The sequence below is a fragment of the Amyelois transitella genome, chromosome 8, assembly GCF_032362555.1.
Source record: "Amyelois transitella isolate CPQ chromosome 8, ilAmyTran1.1, whole genome shotgun sequence".
NCBI classification, from domain to species: domain Eukaryota; kingdom Metazoa; phylum Arthropoda; class Insecta; order Lepidoptera; family Pyralidae; genus Amyelois; species Amyelois transitella.
The window spans coordinates 973599-994405 of record NC_083511.1 but is presented as its reverse complement, the minus strand read 5'-3'; the positions used below and the strand labels follow the sequence as shown (position 1 = coordinate 994405).

The following is a 20807-nucleotide window of genomic DNA, read 5'->3' as shown; positions in this document are numbered from 1 at the left end:
AAGAGGAGCCCGTGGTATGCCTTTGACCATGGATCCTGAATGGGTGAGTCAGGTTTTTGTCAGGTCAGGTCACGAAGCGTCTCTCATCTGACCTCCGCAACCTTTGCAGGTAAACCTTACCCGTATTGGATCGGTCATGGTAACACATACCAGCTGTGCATTAAACGCTGTAAGAGCATCGGTTAGTATTCAAACTAATCTAACTACATAACTTTGAATATAGTATATACAAGTAATTTATATTAATTTTTTTTATTAGTAGTTTTAACTTTAGTTTTAATTTGATTTAATTGTAATGTATGTATATTACATGAATGCTTAACTAGTAATTTATGAATCAAGTAATTAACATTAGTTTGTGGAAATAAACAATATACTTGACCCGAATAGGGATTGGGTTATGTGAGATCGGATATCGTCGGCTGGATATTGGATACAATACGGCCGGCTTGTATTGGATGCACTCGAAAGGTAATCGAGTTGCTGCAGATATTGGAGATATTAGCAAATTGCCCGGCGGCGGGTGTGGAAATTAGAAATGGATATTGCACCTGAATAAGTTTCTGTTGTGTCTCTTTCTCACTCATCTTTGCTAGCCAACGTTCCAAGTTGCATACTATGTCACTTACAAATCCAACTTATATTTTCTAGTTTTTTTATGTTTGAATATAAACTTTGGTAGGAGAAGGCTGTTAAAACATACTTTGATCAAATCGAAGAGGTACTTAACCGTTCTACACCGACGAGTTTACATGAAACGATGAGTCTGGATGAATCAATAGATCAGTGATCATATCAAGTTTATATTCCATATTGTAGTCTCTACCTACTCTTACGGCAAAACTCTGCTCATAATCGATTACATACGAGAAGTTCAGAATGTGTTAATAAAATAGAACTCCTATTTTGATTACCGACTCTTTTCAATTGCATTCATTCGTACATTGGATTTTTGATCTTTCGAAGCAAGCCAAACGTAAGCGGCATCGGTGCTACGCCGGTCGTAGCGTACCTCGTAGCTTATGTAAATAGTCGTAGCTTATAAGCGTAGCACATGTATAGCTTGAAAGTCTGAAATGCTCTACTTTTCGTTCCACTCAACATTCAACAGTCAATAAGTAGTGTCCTTGTACTAAATTTCTCTTCAGTTTAAGTTCTATTTTTAATTTTTCCTTAATGTACATAAATATATGAATAAAACAAATATTTACTGTTCGAGACAAAGTTTTATTTTTGATTCCTATTAAATTTTTAAGATTTTTGCTTTGTCGGTTTAGGAAACTTTGTATTTATGGTCATATTGCACATGCTTGATTTTTAATCTTTTTGTAATTTGAAGACAAAATCTTGATATTAACTGAAGTGATGACCAAGACGCCGAAAGAAATTCGAACCCCGGTTAAATGGATTTCCGGACGGGGAAGTTGATAAACTGTCGATTCAGTCCATTAAATGGTATATCGCTGACGAGGAAATAACTTTGCTATCCATACAATACTTTGTTAAGTTATAACTTAAAACAAACTGTTTTAATATACAAATGATTATGTTCATAGGCTGGAATATACAGGGTGGTAAAGCCGCGGTGGACATTATTTATTTCATATTGTTTTGATGATTGAATTTTTTTTCTATAAAATTACTATTTTCGTCAGCACATACGTATTTGACATTGTATAGTCTGATTTTCTTGACCAAACCAATGAGTATAAAATTATTGTAATAAAAAATACTAATTTTTTTTTAATGCAATATTGTGTAACTTGAAAATATAACAAATATTATGTATGTAGATTCACAAAAACCATCTTTTGAACACGCGATAGACTCCATACATTTCATACGTCATAATTTATTTAACAATTGTGACGTGACGTGGGGTCCCCTGATGTATTTCGCTAAACGGTACGTCTGTCTGTAAAGGCGGTTGTATCATTGAGCGAAGAAATGGGATATTGCTGTTAATATGGTTAAGTTTAAGTATAGTTAGTATGTTTTTTTATGCCGCCTTGTGGTTCCCGCCACCAATAGAAAAAGAATAGGACCACTCCATCTCTCTCCCATGGATGTTTGAAAAGGCAACTAAGGGGTAGGCTTATAAACTTGGGATTCTTCTTTTAGGCTATGGGCTAGCAACCTGTCACTATTTGAATCTCAATTCTATCTCAAAGCCAAATAGCTGAACGTGGCCTATAAGTCTTTTCAAGACTGTTGGCTCTGTCTACCCCGCAGGGGATATAGACGTGATTATATGTATGTATGTAGTATATTTTTATTTGACATAAAATAAGTTAAGTTAGTTAACATAAGTTATTATTGTTTTATTTGACGTGAAATTAACTTTAACTCAAGTTTGGAGCCATCTTTGAAATAGCTACTCTTGTGCCTGTATAGTTGAACCATAAATGTTCGCGGCGCTGAATGTGTCTTTGAGTATTTTAAGGGACCATTGGCTCTGTCTACCCCTGAAAGGATAGATACCTACGTTCTTTATGTATGAACAAAAAATATAACAAAACCTTTTTTTGACACTCATATAATGCCATACAATTCTTATATCATAATTTATTTAACAACGAGTGACGTGGGGTTCCTGCCTGACGTCGGTATTTCACTAAGCGGGTGTCTGTCTGTCCGTTTGTAAGGGTGTTTGTATATACATAGCTATTGAGGGGAGCGCAGTCGAGTTTAAATAATTGGTCAACGGGTCAAAGAGATAGAGAATTGTTGCGTTAAACTTTGTTTATGGATGAAGAAATGTATAGAATCAATAAAATATTCAAATTTATTAGGATATATATATAAATGTTCCCGCCTCTTTTCTGAAGGGGTAGGCAGAGATATATCTTTTAATTTGCCACGATCCATGTAAACATTTTGTCACCTTGCCTGTACCGTTCCCTTGATCTCAACTTGCACCAAAATTACAATATTTATACAAAACAAATGAATGTAAGAAGAATGTAACGTCATATTACATAACAAAATACAATTCCAAAACACAAAATGACTCGCTATTTGCGGCGCTGATTTGCGATGGAAATCTCGAAATCCACAATCAATGCTCGCCAGATTTGAATCCATAATTTTATAAAATCGTACAGAAATCCAAAACCATATACGTATGAAAACGAACAGAGTAATGATGCCTTTGATCCTCCAATTTGGATTTGTGTGTTACACAAAATAAAGCGAGTGTAGAAATATAGCTTTGTTCAGTTTGTCGCTCAGCTGAAAGCGCTTATCTTTAAGTGTGGTCCCCGGCACTAATACAAAAAAGAATAGGACCACTCAATCTCTTTCCCATGGATGTCGTAAAAGGCGACTAAGGGATATGCTTACAAACTTGGGATTCTTTTTTAGGCGATGTGTTAGCAACCTGTCACTATTTGAATCTCAATTCTATCATTAAGCTAAATAGCTGAACGTGGCCGTTCAGTCTTTTCAAGACTGTTGGCTCTGTCTACCCCGCAAGGGATATAGACGTGACCATATGTATGTATGTATGTATAAGTTATACTTAATTATCTAGGGGTACGGTAGTGCCCCCGAGACGAGCGGAGCGAAGGGCTGTACCAACCTTTTCTCGTAAGGTCTCATTATTATCTTTTACCATCTAAGTATTTCATTTGTATGCTGATTTTGTCCTCAGTAACCAATAAGACTGAAAATTCATATAGGAATATGCTAGTAGAAGTATTTAAAATTAGATTTTTTCAGGAAACAATTTGTTCCCTTTTTTTTTTTAATAAATAATTAATCGTTAAACAATACTTATTATAACAAAACTGTGTTATAATTTTATTTTTCTGTTCAGACCTTATTTTTTTAAAGATTCTGATACGAACGAGAATCATTATAATGCGAATTTAGACGTAAATTAGATTCGGATGTTCAGTTATTAGAGTTTTGTGTATGACGCATTTATATAGATATATATTATAAAAATAACGATATGTAATTGCAATCAAGAAAGAGGCAATGGAACAAGTGTTACTCTTAATCATAAGATAACCAATTGTAATATTTTTTTATCTTTATGAGTAACTAGCTGTGCCTGCGACTTCGTCCACGTGGAATAGTTATTTTGGGCACCATTAAAGCCCTCAAGGATGCTCCTTCCCCGATTTTTTTCACATTTTCCATTATTTCTTCGCTCCTAATAGTTGCAGCTAGACGTTATTATAGTCAAATCGGAGATGTTCTGATCACGAGCTTGCATGAAGAGCATTATTAATGTGGATGAAGCGGATGAAGTATGCAGAGATCGCGGCAAGTGGAAAGATGTGGTCTCTGCCTACCCCACCGGGAGAGTTGTAATTTAAGTATGTAGGTATGTATGTAATTTGTCCCGTACATATTTATTTTATTTTTATTTAAATTTCATAAAGGATGCAAGACGTACAAAGGCCAGATAAACTATTTTTGGTTGGTTTTCTCTTTGCATTTCTTTTTTGAATTTCATTAAAATTATGTACATATGTCCTGTTATTGTGACGTCACAAGTTGCTATGTGTGTAACAGAGCTAACTAGATGTTGGCAGTTGTAACTTAGGCTAAGTTGAATTAAGTTTAGGCAACGTACTATGTATACGGACTAAGTTCAGATTAGCTAACTTGGTTGTGTTAATTCACATGAACTTAGTGCACCTTAAATGAAGTTATGTTTAAGTGCCGTGTGGTTTCCGGCACCAATACAAAAAATAATAGAACCACTCCATCTCTTTCCCATGGATGTCGTAAAAGGCGACTAAGGGATAGGCTTACAAACTTGGGATTCTTTTTTAAGGCAATGGGCTAGCAAGCTGTCACTGTTTGAATCTCAATTCTATCATTAAGTTAAATAGCTGAACTTGGTAATTCAGTCTTTTTAAGTTTGTAGGCTCTGTCTACCCCGTAAGGGATATAGACGTGACCATATGTATGTATGGATTTGCAAAACATACGTATTATTTTGTAGGTGGCGTTAAATTTGTGAGTGTTAGTGATGATAAATTCGCGCGGGTGAAGTCGGATATAAAAGCTAGTTTGCTATAAACGAAAAAGACGATTGATGTCGCGGGTATTAACCAATTCTAATGTTTCAACAATGTTTTAGAATATACATAGTTTGTTATTGAGCGATTATGGAGCATGCAGTTAGGTAGGTATTTGTATCGTCTCTACTACCGAATATATTAGGTTATTTCATATGTAAGGACCTAATATAACGAAATCCTTTATTAAAAATAATTCATACATACATACATACATATGGTCACGTCTATATCCCTTGCGAGGTAGACAGAGCCAACAGTCTTGAAAAGACTGAATGGCCACGTTCAGCTATTTGGCTTAATGATAGAATTGAGATTCAAATAGTGACAGGTTGCTAGCCCTTCGCCTAAAAAAGAATCCCAAGTTTGGAAGCCTATCCCTTAGTCGCCTTTTACAACATCCACAGGAAAGAGATGGAGTGGTCCTATTCTTTTTTGTATTGGTGCCGGGAACCACACGGGAAAAAATAATTCTTATATGAATATACCGAGAAACTTTCCTAAAATAACATTCTAGTTTTAGATCTCGGAATAGTTTTCTTTTCCCTTATGAAAATACGTCATTGTTCTATTGAACCAACTTTATTAGCTTAGGTCTGCAAACTAAGTGTAGTTAACTAAAATTAGTCTTTTATGTCAACCGAAGTTATATTTGTCTACTAGGTATACATATCTACATATAGTCACGTCTATACGACTTGTCGGGTAGACAGAGCCAACTTGAAAAGACTAAAAGATCATGCTCAACTGTATGGCTTTATGATGGAATTGAGATTCAAGTAGTGACAGGTTGCTAGCCCATCGCCTAAAAGAAGAATCCCAAATTTATTAGCCTCTCTCTTAGTCGTCTATTACGATATCCATGGGAAAGAGATGGCGGTCCTATTCTTTTTTCTATTGGTTCCACACGGCACGGTCTACGAAATCAGCTTCCAACATCGTATGATAGCGAAGTAGCTGATCTGAGAGCGGAGTAAAAACAAAGTTGCTTCTATAGTTACGTATAAATTTTTCAACAAAGAGGCTTTATGAAGATTGCTTACCTTTAATTCAGTACCCAAAAAATTGTATACCTAGACGTATAAGTATTAAAACAAACGATTTAAGTTGTACTCGTGTATAGGGTTACAACTCATTCTTACAGGTAGCCCCGTAATTGAGGGTTAGGCACTTAACCCTACTATACAATCAAGGTGACATGTGACCTTTATGTCTTGGTGTTAGATGTCAAATTGTAATGAATTTGGAGCTAATATCCTGAGTCAGGGATAGTAATCATTTTATTGAAACAGTACTTATTAATTGAAATAGATCTCAGTCAGTGTGAGTCTATATGTTTGTTTCTCTTTCACGTTAAAACTTTTGAACGAATTTTTATAAAACTTTGCGGTAATATCGCTAAGGAGTGGCTAAGACATTCACATATTATTTTTGTTTATGCGAGTTAAAATTTATAGAGATTTAGAGCGGATAAAGTCGTGGGCAACAGTTAATATTATGTACATACATACATAAATATGGTCACGTCTTGCGGGGTAGACAGAGCCAACAGACTTGAAAAGATTGAATGGCCACGTTCAGCTATGTGGCTTAATGATAGAATTGAGATTCAAGTAGTGACAGGTTGCTAGCTCATCAGAAATCACGAATGATATAGATAATATTATGTAGTAGAAATTTTTTATCATTAAGCCATATCTTCCGCTGAACGTGGCCTTTCAGTCTGTTATCCCTGTCTACCCCGTAAGGGATAAAGACGTAATTATATTAATGTATTTAGTATAAAAATCTTGAACCAATTTTGTGTCTCTTAACATTTTACCATTGACTGAGTGAATATACACAACAATGGTTGTCTACCCCTGCGTTCGGCCGCAAATCGAATTTACGCATATTGTGTTACCTCCCTCAGAAGTTGTCACCGATAGGGTCAGGTAACACATGTAGTCAGTCCCCTTACTATTTAACCGCGATCAAGTTTTCTTCATCTTTAACTTATTTTAAACTAACGACCCGCCCCGGCTTCGCACGGGTGCAAAATAATAAATGTTATTATACATAAAAACCTTCCTCTTGAATCACTCTACCTGTTACAAAAATCCGCATCAAAATCCGTTGCTATTTTAAAGATTTAAGCATACAGACAAACAGACTAAAATAGCGACTTTGTTTTATACTACGTAGTTATACTTTAACATACATTTAACTAAAATTTTATTGCACAAAGAAAATGTATAAAAGGCGGACTTAATGCCGTTTGGCTTTCTCTAACAGTCAACCAGCTGACCATACAGAAAAACTTTAAGTTGGTGGTGCGATAAAGTGCACATACTGCATACTGCAAACTACATACATTACAAAAAAAATACATACAAGATACATAATATACATTATAAATACATATACATACATAAAATATCAAATTAGTTATTTTTATTATTGATCTGCCGAAGGAAGAACCCATTCACAGCATGTTTGAACGCATAGCGACTTAGGAGCTTAATCAAATCACGTCTAAATCCCTTACTGGGTAGTCAGAGCTACCAGTCTTGAAATAATAAGGTCACGTTGAGCTGTATGGCGTAATGGAATTGAGGAGTAAATTGTAACAGGTTGCTAGCCCATTGCCTAAAAGGAAACCCCCATGTTCCCTTGGTTGACTATTACGATCTGCTCAGGAAGAGAAGTGGCTGTCATAAACTATTTTTTTCTAGTAGGCTAGTATGGAAGCTTACTCTCTGTTTGAAATTAAAAAAAGAATAATTAAGTATGTAGTTAATCAGATGTTTTGTGTGAAAGACTCGATCATTTTTTATTGGTATAAAAGTGAATTCTTTACAAAAATATCCTGTCGTATTTGTCTGTATGTTAATAGTAGGTCTCAGAATAAAGATCGCGGTATATTATTTTATGAAAATCCAGTAATATCACTAAAAGGGTATTCAGATGAAAAACGGTTTATTTAGCGATGTCCAACGTAATTTTTGCATAGACCCCCGAATTAACGTGGAAACACACGAACAAGAATAACGTACTCGCACGACAACACCTGGCTTATTCTAGACGCCTTTTTTACATACTAGGTCGGCATCCATTAATTAGTTTCAAACTGGTCATAGCTAGCCGATTAAGATAAGAAATTGTGTACAATAGTGTATTGCATTGTATTAGTTGATACGATGCTCAGAAGAGAAGTTAAAATAAATTGATATGGGTATAGATAGATAGAAATGACCTAAAGGTATTATAAAATTTAAAAAAAATCCTACTTATCACTATAGCAATCTCTTCCAGTTAACTTTTGACTTCTAGGAATAAGTTATCATAACTAAGCGCCTTTTTTTGCTATCTAGTATTAAAATTTTCATATTTAACATTAAGTCAGCGTTTAGACTAGCAATAAAGTGACCTATGTTTCCATTTAAACTCTAGGGGGCGACGAATACATTTGCATGTGAAATGTTATATTTTGCGAGCATGGCGTCTCTCTAGAGTGTAAGTGCTCCTATATAAGTTATGAATGAATGAATCAGTGACATTTTAACGAGTCGTGGGTTTAATTGCTTTCGTATTCATCGACATTTTAATTAACAGTCGTGTAGTAATGATGCAGGTTTTTTTTTTTTATTATCTGCTTAAGCATTCTTTTGGCTATATTTTTCAAGATTCGGTTTTCATGATTATTCTAAACACAAGTCGCGCCGATGGGCACTTGCTATTTGATAATAATAATGCTGGTTTGGTAGTAAGTAAAAACACAGTGTGCCAACTGCTTATGTCAGTCGATCGTAAACTTGGGATTCTTCTGTTAGTCGATGGGCTAGCCACGAGTTCCTATCCCTTAATTTCAGTTCTGTCCCTAAGTCATTCTGCTAAGCTTGGCCTTTAAATCTTGTGCCTATTGGCTCTGTCAGTCTTGTAAGAGATAAATGCTTGTCATAAATGAAGAAACGAGCAAAATACTAGCAAAGTCGAGATTTCTGTAAAAATCCGTAAGTGATTATACCTTAGGACCGTGCAATGTAGATCGATAGGACAACACCATCTTTTTACTGCGGGCGGATATCATCCTCAATTCTTTACAGGAGCATTCAATACAGTTATTCTAGTACAAAGGTGCTCCTTATTTCAAAAGAAATCTCTTCCAGTAGACCCATGAGAGGAGATATGAATTTTGGAATGAATGAAAAAAATTTAATAATCTTTAACTCGTCGTTCTTAAATTCTTGTGCCCTGGCCACTGGTTCTATTTACCCCGTTAGAGTTAAAGATGAGATATATTATAAACTACATAAGGTGTGGAAATTATGTATCAATATAATGTAAAAATAACCCAAACTTCTCATGCCCTGGCCGGGATTCGAACTCGGAACGTTTACGTTTAACGTATGTTCTCGAATAGGCAAGAACAAACTGAAACATGTAATTCAATCTTCCAAACGCGTAATTTAACCTCGTTCGAGCCCAATGAGGTCGAATTAGGGTTCGCCGCAGTTCGACCAGCACAGAGCAAATAACTCTAATGGAAGGCAACCGCATACTATGCCGAGTTTCAAAGCCACGTCAGTGTTTGTTGCTGTTTTGAAAAATGTTTATAGGTAGGTAGCTGTCCCGGCAAACGTTGTTTTGCCATATAAATAATTTTTAAGTAATTTCTAGTTAAAAGAAATGTTAAGGGTGGACAATCTTTATCATTAAGGAGTATGAAAAATAGATGTTGGCCGATTCTCAGACCTACTCAATGTGCTCACAAAATTTCATGAGAATCGGTCAAGCCGTTTCGTAGGAATACGGGAACGAATTTTGTGTCACGAGAATTTTATATAGGTATAAGATTTACTTATTTTGTTAAGGTCTTATATTTTCTTCCAACCTTATCGGTTCCGAAATTTTTGGCCCACAAATTAGTCATAACGCATGTTCGTTCGTAATTTTTTTTATTGACTGAGACTTTTTGCCGGAAATATTTTAAGTATTTCAATGATTTAAGTATTGAATCATTAAATAAAATGCTGCAGTGCAGTTTCTTACCGCTTCTTCTGCACTGACGCCTTGGAAGCGGCAGTAAACTTAGTTTTTAAGTAATTTATTTGACGTCAACCAATGTTGTGAAACTAAAAGTTTTGACAATTATTAAGCGATATGAAGTATCCTATAATAATGAATTTTTAATTTTTTGCAAAAATTTTGAATTTTGTTTTTTTTTTTTTTATTGATTTGGAATGTGGTAACTGAAATGACGTAGACTCTACCCTACCCTCTCTCTACCCTCCGGGCAAAGAAGAGTTATTTTATGACTATGTATTGACTTAATTTTTTACACACACGCACCGCACATTGTCATTGTCCCAGGCGGTGTAGACAGAGCTACAAAGTTTGCAATGCTAGTAGACCACAGTTTTGCTGAAGTTCTTATTGATGATTTCTGATAAAATAAATCGGAATAAAATAAAATCAAGGTTATACGGGTTTTTGTTTGTCTCTCTTGAGTCGCGAGGGTATTTATTACCTATAAGCCTTTTCACTCCTTTCGGTAATCGCTGCACCTATTTATTTATGTATATTGTTTATATATTGTAGTGTTTATGTATGTATATTATAATTATTCTATTTTATATTTTGTGTAGGTATAAATATATTTATTTAGTTTGACCCCACATAAAGTTCTCTGTCAGACCCAATGGTTGACTGGTAGGTAATGCTTCTAGCATTAAGTCCGCCAATTGTGCTATACATTCGTATTTTGTGAAGTTTAAATAAATCAAAAAATCTTTAGCACCTTTGTGACATTTCGAGTTCAAATTTTACTTGAAATTTCCTAGTGTTTCCTCTTAAAGAGATTGAAGTTTTGCCTCTAACCTTATTTAATCACCACAAAGCTTTACGAGAAGGTACATCATGTACTTAAACCTTCATAACCTAAGTATATCATCGGCATAATGAAATGGCGTAGACTCGTGTGAGCTTACAATTTTAATCCTTTGAAAGCTCGGAGGCTGAGATAAAACTTTGTTAGTTCTGGAAGTTCGTTATAAAGCCTTCGTGTCGTGTGTTTCATGTATTACTGTAATGCGATGGATTATAGGTTGTGATGCTGTATGTGAAGATAACTGGGTATTAATTTGACTTAGGTTTGGTGAACTTAGGATTTCTCTTGTAAGCGATGGGCTAGCAACCTGTCACTATTTGAATCTTAATTCCATAATGAAGATATATGTATAGCTGAACGTGGCCATTCAGTCTTTTCAAGACTGTTGGCTCTGTCTACCCCACAAGACGTGACCATATGTATGTATGTTAATAAAGCAACTAAACTACTTATTTAAAAAGCAACTAAGCTAAATTACAGTTTGGAAACCACTAGCTTCCTAGTCGAAGGGCCCTTGTATCGACACCGTCCATTTTGCAATACATTGTTTGTTCAATTTATGCCACTATCCTCTGGAGAACCTCCTCTGCCATATTACTGACCTTTATTCCTTTGTAATAAGGTTCATTAGAGTGTGCGCGTATGATCCTGTGGTTTCCACAGTGGGGTCGATGAACTTCAAGGGAAATTGATTGGCTACCTGCATCATTACATTCCTATGGGAAAAATCGTACATTCTTTTGTTATACTTACATATATACTAGCTGTCTTGGCAAACGTTGTTTTGCCATATAAATATTTATTAAGTAATTTCTAATTTAATAAAAATGTAAAGTGTGGACAACCCTTATCACTAAGGGATATGAAAAATAGACGTTGGCCGATTCTCAGGCCTACTCAATATGCTCACAAAATTTCATGAGAATCGGTCAAGCCGTTTCGGCGGAGTACGGTACGAACATTGTGACACGAAAAATTTTTATATATAAGACGGCAAGCAGTTGTATACATACGTAAGATAAACTATTAAACACTAAATCTGAGATCACCGAAAACCGGACCAAGTGGAGAGAGAAAAGAGAGAGTTGGAAGGCGGACCCCGGGCCCCGAAACACTTCTGTGGAGGGTGCAACCTACACGCAGAAATGAGAGAGTAAGGTAAACTACTGCTTTCTATTTGCTACGATCACTACACACTTCTTTATCATCTATGTTTATGCAAGTTCCTCGGTTTAGGGTAGGCACTCTTGACCTGACCTTTGACCTTGATTTGATCAAGATATGACCTTTTTTATTATACTCTGCCTTGTGTTTCTCTATAAGGTGGACGTTTCGTGTTTAGTGTTCATTCGTTTTTTCATAAATCCTGTTTATTTTTGTAATTTTTTAAGTGCACTTCTAGACATCATAAGGAACTCATAATGTCAAATTACGAAGTTGTAAACCCATTTTTTTTGGCTGTACCAATCAATTACTCAGTCCATTCTAATATATTAGACATCATATTCAACTTAATTCTTACATATACATATAATCACGTCTATGGTAGACAGAGCCAACCGTCATTAAAATACTAAAAATCCACGTTCAGCCGTTTGGCTTAATAATAGAACTGAGATTCAAATGCTGACAGGTTGCTAGCCAATCGCCTAAAAGAGGAATCCCAAGACTCAATTCTTGCCTCAAACATAAACCACTAATATCTTAGTGCACTCAAACATGACGAGTTCGCAAGTTGCCGGCTCTTTACAAATGGCGGCCATCAACAAAATCCCTTAGACATGGCCGCTGGACGCCTGCGCACTTAGCTGAGACATATTGGCTTAAGTTTTTGCTGCTAAGTAATATCTTGTATTTTTTCGACGGAGTATTAATCTTTGGTACAATTATCGCTGTGTCGTTCGCCTTGTCGTCGTCATGTCGCTTTTTGTGATGTGATATGACTATAGATAATTGGTGATGTTATTTGTATCGCAATTCTTGAAGAACAAACTATTTTTTTAGCCTTATAACTAGTATTTGGTATGTACATTTTGTTATTTGTCGTATTACAAGAAGTGGCAATATTCTGCAATATTTTATGGGAAAAGTCACATACATACATACATATCATCACGTCTATATTCCTTGCGGGGTAGACGGAGCAAACAGTCTTGAAAAGACTGAAAGGCCACGTTCAGCTGTTTGGTTTTATGTTAGAATTGAGATTCAAATAGTGACAGGTTGCTAGCCCATCGCCTAAAAGAAGAATCCCAAATTTGTAAGCCGATCTCTTAGTCGCCTTTTACGACATCCATGGGAAAGAGATGGAGTAATCCTATTCTTTTTTCTGTTGGTGCCGGGAACCACACGGCCACCTTTGTCACCTTTGCTTTAAATTCCGATATCGTCTTTGTCTATCGCAACACTCATTAATACCCTAAAATATCTTAAGTTACGGTTTCGGCACAGTGGAAATTGTCATATATTTACTTTATTTCTAAACAAGGTAAAGCTAGTCTACTCTTTGCTAAATTTCTGTATTTATTCGTTATAAACCGCGCCGCGCAGTTCCCAATACTGAAGAAGAGAAGAGGGTGACTCCAAATCTTGTCGTTGAGGGTGTCTAAAGGAACGGTTAATATACTTAGGATTCTTTTTGTTGACGATGGGTTGGCAATCTCTCCCTATTTGAATTCAAATCCATAATTCAAGCCATACAGTTGAACGTGACCTTCCTTAAGTCAGTTAGCTCTATCTACCCCGTTAAAGATAAAGACGTGATTTGTATGTATCTATTCGTTACAAACAAAAGTTTTTTTTTTTTAATTTTAGTACAAACATATTTTTATTCAACACAAATATTTTGCGTGCGTCCCAACAAGTTTGAGCGCCACAGATAAATGACCCTCACAATATTTCACAGTACATCGCGTCCCCCCACATCGGCCATGTTCCCCTGACGCGCCCTGATAGACGCAGCTCTAAATTCCTGGCCTACTGACGCGCGGGAGTCAGAAATGCTATTTGTCGTGTTTTATGGAGATTGCTACCTGTATTGTCTGTAGTTTCTTGATAAATCGATTGAGGTTTTGTCACCTTTACCCACCGCTGACGACATTTACGAAAAGAGATGGAGTAGTATTTTTCTTCTATGAAAAAATATAATTATTAAAATGTGCAGTGTGGTTCCCAGCACCAATAGAAAAAATAAAAGCTATTAAAAATAGGACCACTCAATGTGTCAATGTGTTATCCGTAAAAGGCGTCTAACGGATCGGTTGGTGGATGGGTTAGCAACCTGTCACTATTTGAATGTCAATTCTATCATCAAGCCAAACAGTCTATTAAAGACTGTTGGCTCTGTCTACCCTGCACGAGATATAGACGTGATTCTAGTATGAATGTATGAAATAATAAGTAAGTAACTTAGTTAGTGTGGGGTTATGGAGGGATACCTTCGGCAACAAAACATATTTTTATTAATTTATTTAATTTGCTATTAATTCGTTTTGATAGCTAAATAAACACACATATCTCAACATTTTCCTTATGGTGAAACGGGAATTAATAGTAGCATGTCGCATCATGCCTCATTACAATTTTTCGAAAAGTTATAATTGGGACCCATTCCGCAATCGCCTTGAAGAATGATCCCAATTTTATAAGCATTTCCCTTGATACATTTTGTCGTCGAAGTGAATTATTTATATTTCAAATAGCCTTTGCCATTGACTAAGATTTTAAAACAAAAAAAAAAAACAAACAGCTCTCCGCAAACATTTAAACTTTAAGTCGACGCAGGCCCCGAAAATGAGGTATAATAAAAAACAAAATGGCCATCACTCTTATCCTCTATAACTCCACACAAACTAAGTGTTGCGATACTTAGTGCCGTTTTGGAGGGCGTCACTTGCGAGTGTCATATCTACTCATGTATTCAGCTCAATTCAGATTGGTGGAGTTCACTCGGTTACCATTTTGTTCGTAAAATATTTAGTAGTACTGGTTCGAAGAGTGTTATTTGTCAATGACATCTGTATTCGTTGTTTTCAGCGTATTTAAATTGTGCTAGAAAGAAAGTGTTTTTTAATACTATAGGAATACTAGCGTAGTGTTATTTTTATAGGTTTTAATTATTTTACAAGACTGCCCTTAATTAAACATAACTTTCTTGTTTATTATTCTGCAGCCATAGTCTTACTTTACAAGTTTTTCGACAGAGTATCAAACATCCTCTATTTCTATGCGAGTGTCTTCGCTTGAAACACTGGAGCCAATAAAACACTCAAGTTAATTAATTTTAGTGTATTCAGATAAATTAATGTTACAAAAGTTTTAGATAGAGCGCGTAACGCCGGTGAAGCCGCCAAAAGTCAAATAAAATCAATGATAAAATGACAGTGACACTTAATATATTTTATTTTTAATATTTTAGTAAAGGTTATGCATTCTTGTCTTTGGGCATCATTGGGTCTAAACAGTGAGTTAATAAAATATAGAAGATATAACAGCAAGTGACATATACAGTCAACCGTAGATTTTGTCGTTTTGCCTTCCAAAGCGTTTAGTTTAATGTGTTAAAGATATTGGGTGAGAGGCTCTTGCACACCATCTCGTGTTTTGAAAGTAGGGTAATAGTTTTTACACTTGCAAAAAGTTGCTAGGCCTCAAACAGGCCGTTCTCTAAGATTTGTTTATTATCAATGCACTCGCTAATTAACCCGCGAAATTCACTCGACCAATATGAAGATGTGATGCGGAGTGAAGGACGTTTTAATGTTTAATTCAAAAGGGTGGGTGAAATTGGAAATGCTCCTTTAAAATATGATTAGCGGTATTTCCATTTATTATTTAGACATTTTGTGATTAAGTAGACTTGAAGCGAAATCGAAACGCACGTTGTTTTAAACGTATGACAAAAAATAGAGAAATAAATATCTTAGATGGTTTAGTTATGTGGAGAAAGCTAAGAAAAAAGAGGGCGAGCCATGATTTATATTTAATGTTACTAAGTTTCTTTGTGTTCTACATACATTTAAAATTCACACCTCTTTCCCGGGATGGTAGGTAGAGACTTCAAATCTTGCCACTTGACACGATTCCTGCTGGCAAAAAATTGGTCGATCGTGAAAAATTAAGAGTAAACAAATATATAAAATGGTCGAATTGAGAAACCTCCTTTTTTGAAAGTAAGTTAAAAATTACAAAGGAATTTTAATGTAAAGGTCATATCGTCAACAAAGCTTACTTTTAAATAGTTTTGACAGAAACTTCTACGTCTACCATTTAATCATTATTAAATTTCAAGATAGCTCGCGAGAAAATTTAGTCAAGTAAAAAATGTCGGGATTTCAACGAAAATATGAGCTTGTGCATATTCCTTAATAAAGATACTATGTTGCGGGATATTAGCTCCATTATTTTGCCTGCATCGCCTTATTGAATTATGCAATACCACGGTGAAAATTAAAACAATTTTCATAGTATATTTGTTTTTTATAATGGAAATAGGGATTTTTATGCAAGTTTAAGTGGGTTTAGTTAACGTGGTACCTGGTAATGGAAATATATTTTTCATTTGATTTAGATATAGTATCATTAAAATCGAATTAAAATAAACTTAAACTAAATACAATGAAACCTAATCTAATAAAAAAACAGAAAATGTAATAATAATTTATACTTTATCTGAAAAAAGGTGGTGCTCTTGTGGCATAATACCATTTAGTTAATTTGTTTTTGATACAATAGAATGCGATGTAAATGGTAAACATTACAGGTAATAAAAAAAAGCAGAAGAAAGATACAGTAACAATAATATTTTATTCACATAGTAACATTTTCTTTTTGAAGTACTTTCAAAATCTACTTAAGAAACTATATCCTGATGTTTTCTTATTAATATTTGTAAATGTTAATAATAATTAATTTGTTTTAGGTAAACCTGTCAGACGCTATCACCAAATCCACTCATCTGAAAGGTAAAGAAATCCTTCGCAACAAAAATGCAAGAACAAGTATTCTCATTTTTAGCCTGCTAATGTTGCCAATAGTATCGGAAGGTGTGACTCATTTTACAAAGCACAAAGAAATAGACTGATGGTTGAATCTTATAGAAAAAAATTATGACAAGGCCCATTTTTAACCCTATTAAAAAAATCAGCGCGATTGTATACCCTTTGCTTACAAGAAAACGAAAAAAAATGAGAACAACAATAAATTAGTAAACTCCAAAGGGCGAAGCGATGTTAGAGGTTGAAATCGACATAAAAAATCCTCTAGTACCTAATTAAAACTTTTTCTAAAACAACCTGAATCGTCAAAAATTATTATCAAAATTCCGAGCGTGATTACAGCTGTAATTCATAATTTTACGAAGGAACAATAAAAAGTTTGCGGTGCATATTTTACGCGCTTTGAATGTTATATTTCGCAATAAAAATCTTGAAGGACGTCAGTAAAATATTAGGTAGGTACTTAATTCCACACTCATTGTATCTTTTGAGATAAAAGGTGAGAAGTCATAACAATACTGATATTAAATCTTGAAAAATATTAAAACGAAACGGTCACCTGATACGGATACAAGATAAATTTTTAATGTCGAGCTAAAAAATTTGGTAGCATTGCACAATGAATGCCAGGTGGAACGGAATGGTCCAAGAATGAAAAAAATGTGGATGATCTATTGAAAGTAAAATCACAAAAAAAATCGTGTGTTGTAATCTAATCGATGCTGTGACAATGACAGATATCATCGTGAGGAAACCTGCACATTCAGGTAACGGGACGTGTACTCTTGATCGAGGTGAGGTTGGATTAACTTCTCTTCCTAGTGTTGGTAGAAAATGTAAGAAGATATTACCAATATTGACATAATAGGAAGAAAAGTTGAAAGCGGACCCCAGGCTCCGAAGCACCAAGGGTGCTACAGGGAACATGCAAAGATAAGTGTGATAAAGATAATTCTTATATTAATACACAAAACGAGGAAATAAAACATTGAGTTTATCGCAACCTTATCATGACAAAAATAAGCGACAAACAAGCAGTGGCCTGCAGGGCTAAATATAGACAGCGACCGTCGACATTGAAATAAAACGTCACCATGACGCGTGCGCACACGCAACCACAGACAGACAGTTGCCAAAAACCTCAATAGATGGCGCTGTTCCATTTAACTACGCGCTATGGAGATTTTTTCGCTCAGAATCACCTCTTCGGTGATTTTGTGACACGGCAAGACCTTACTTCATAGGATCATTTCTATAGTAAGCTCTTCGCATAGACGCTCGCAATACGCGGGGCCTCACTAACCATGATGAGGAGACGTGGCGCGGTGTCCTGAGCGTGAGGCGGGCGGTGGTTGCTTACCATCAGCCCTCGATGATCGTTCGCTCCCTTTCGGGGGAGAGTGGGATACTGTCGCTTTCTGAGTGGTTAGTTTTTAAACCCTTATTAAAGTTTAATATAATGGCAACAGTTGAGTGTGGCTTTCTTAATTCTGCTTTTCATGACTGTTGTCTCTGTCTACCCTGTAAAGGATGTGGATAGAATAGATATCTTTTCAAAATTGGATACAAGGTATCACTTATTTATTGACGTCACACACTTAAATCACTACTGCAGCATATTCACCGGACGTCTATTTACGACGAATGCACATTGTTTACATTAAAAAAACATGAATGAATGTAAAACTAATTATTTCAATACGAGTATTTCGTCAAATAGTCGGATAGACGTGAATTAATGGTGTTTGATAGAAGTGAAACATTATTGCATTCGATTCGATCCTCAGTCTCAGCTTGTTACTCGTCTCACAAAATAAATAATAGTAGCAGTTTCAATTATGAAAAGCTAAAGAACTTACTTCACTTAGGCTAACTTAGGTACTTCACAAACAATTCAAAATTATGTGGATGTCTTATCTCTCAATGTGCACGTAAGAAGTGCTTGTCGCAGGCAATTTACCAAATGTCGGGTCTAATTCGTTGGGATTCTCAGATTTAATGAAACACATTTGTTGCCAGACATACTTGAATCTATTGGGACGAGAATCCGTAATATAACGCGTAAGTCCATTAAGTGTAGGGTTGGGCAACTTAGTTATAATTATAACTCGTTATGTGTCGAACGGTCGGCTTAATGCTGCAAAGGTACATACATACATATGGTCACGTCTATATCCCTTGCGGGGTAGACAGAGCCAACAGTCTTGAAAAGACTGAATGGCCACGTTCAGCTATGTATTTGGCTTAATGATAGAATTGAGATTCAAATAGTGACAGGTTGCTAGCCCATCGCCTAAAACAATCACAAGTTTGTAAGCCTATCCCTTAGTCGCCTTTTACGACATCCATGGGAAAGAGATGGTGCTGCAACGGTTGTTGGTTCAAATCCCATTGGAATAACCAGCAATCACTCAACGTAGCATTGTGAACGCTTTTCCAGCTATAAGTTTGAAGGCAATGTATGTGACATTCAACATGCTGTGAAAAGAATTTTAAATTTTAAGGTTGTTTTAGTTCACTGTAAAAGGGATGGAATCTCCTTTTCGAATTGTATTTATTCATGGTCAGTCCATTCTGTAAAAAGAGAAAATATTTGTATTTTGTATTGAGTTAGCATAGACCTTTAACATAGGCCTTTTTTATAAAATTCTCACGGGAGTGAAGCTCTGCGCTAACGCTAGTATTTTATAAAGTAGTAAAATAAAAAAATATGAAGTTGGTCTATGTTTTTAAGGTACCTAATCATAAAGTAAACAATGATGAATGCAGATGATGCGAAAGAAGTATGCAGAACTTGTAACAAATGGAAAGATGTAGTCTCTGCCTAGCCCTTCGGAGAAAATGCATGTTTTTATGTATGCATGTATGTAAATATCTTTTCAATTTCATATAAAAAAATTAAAACCGAGACTCTAAGAAGTTCACTAGCGAACCGTCTAATATTCATAATTTTCATTAATAAAAAACGTCGCGTTGAACATAAAGTACAAAAGCATAATAAAGCAGCTTGCATAATCATAAAAGCTCCTACTTCTACCTCGCGACCGTAAACCAACTGGCTTTATACACACAGATAGGAGGATAATTTGGCTTTTTTCCATTACATTTTATACATTCTATTTTATTTAAAGTGCCGTGTGGTTCCCGGCACCAATTCAAAAGAGAATAGGACCACTCCATCTCTTTCCCATGGATGTCGAAAAAGGCGACTAAGGGATAGGCTTACAAACTTGGGATTCTTTTTCAGACGATGGGCTAGCAATCTGTTACTATTGGAATCTCAATTCTATCTTAAAGCCAAATAGCTGAACGTGGCCTATCAGTCTTTACAAGACTGTTGGTTCTGTCTACCCCGCAAGGGATATAGACGTGATTATGTAGTATGTAGGTATAATGAAAAAGTTACGTGGTGGGTGATAAGGGTAAAACTATTTTATGTCAGAATCTAATCAAACTTCGCTCATGAACTGATCTTTATCTGAAGCTGATGCTTTTCTGATTTTGTGTGTTTTTACATGTCTTCATTTCCAAGAGGCATTTACGCATAAATTGTTAGTGTTTTTGTCATTTAATCACCTTTTGAAACATCCACAAAGATGTAGTGAAAACTTTTATTTATTTATTTCTCCAAAACTTATTAATATTACTACTAATACTATTTAAAAAGATTTAATATCATTTTTGTATTCTAATGAACTGGTAGTAGAGTTATTTAATTAAATAGAAATTAAAAGAATTATATTATAATTATCCCGATTTTCATGCTGCTATGTGATAAATAATTGGATTGTTATATGTAAATAAGTGAACTGAAGCTTCATTTTAAACCAGAATTTTACAATTATTGGTAAAATTAATAAGTTTAATAAGTTTTGAATTTTGAGCAATAGGTAGATAAGCAAGTAT

At 35.2% G+C, this 20807-nt stretch overlaps 1 protein-coding gene and 1 non-coding gene across 2 annotated transcripts in view; both read left to right on the top strand.

Moving 5' to 3' along the window:
* Window positions 1-20807, top strand: part of LOC106137362 (uncharacterized) — a 221204-nt gene that overhangs the window by 40091 nt on the left and 160306 nt on the right. The window contains exon 3 of the mRNA XM_013338174.2: window positions 16826-16868. The gene's annotated coding sequence lies outside the window, so the exon portion shown is untranslated. The remainder of the gene's footprint in view (window positions 1-16825; window positions 16869-20807) is intronic.
* Window positions 18129-18328, top strand: LOC132902048 (small nucleolar RNA U3). The gene has a single exon (XR_009656985.1). It is a non-coding gene; the product is annotated as a small nucleolar RNA U3 (small nucleolar RNA).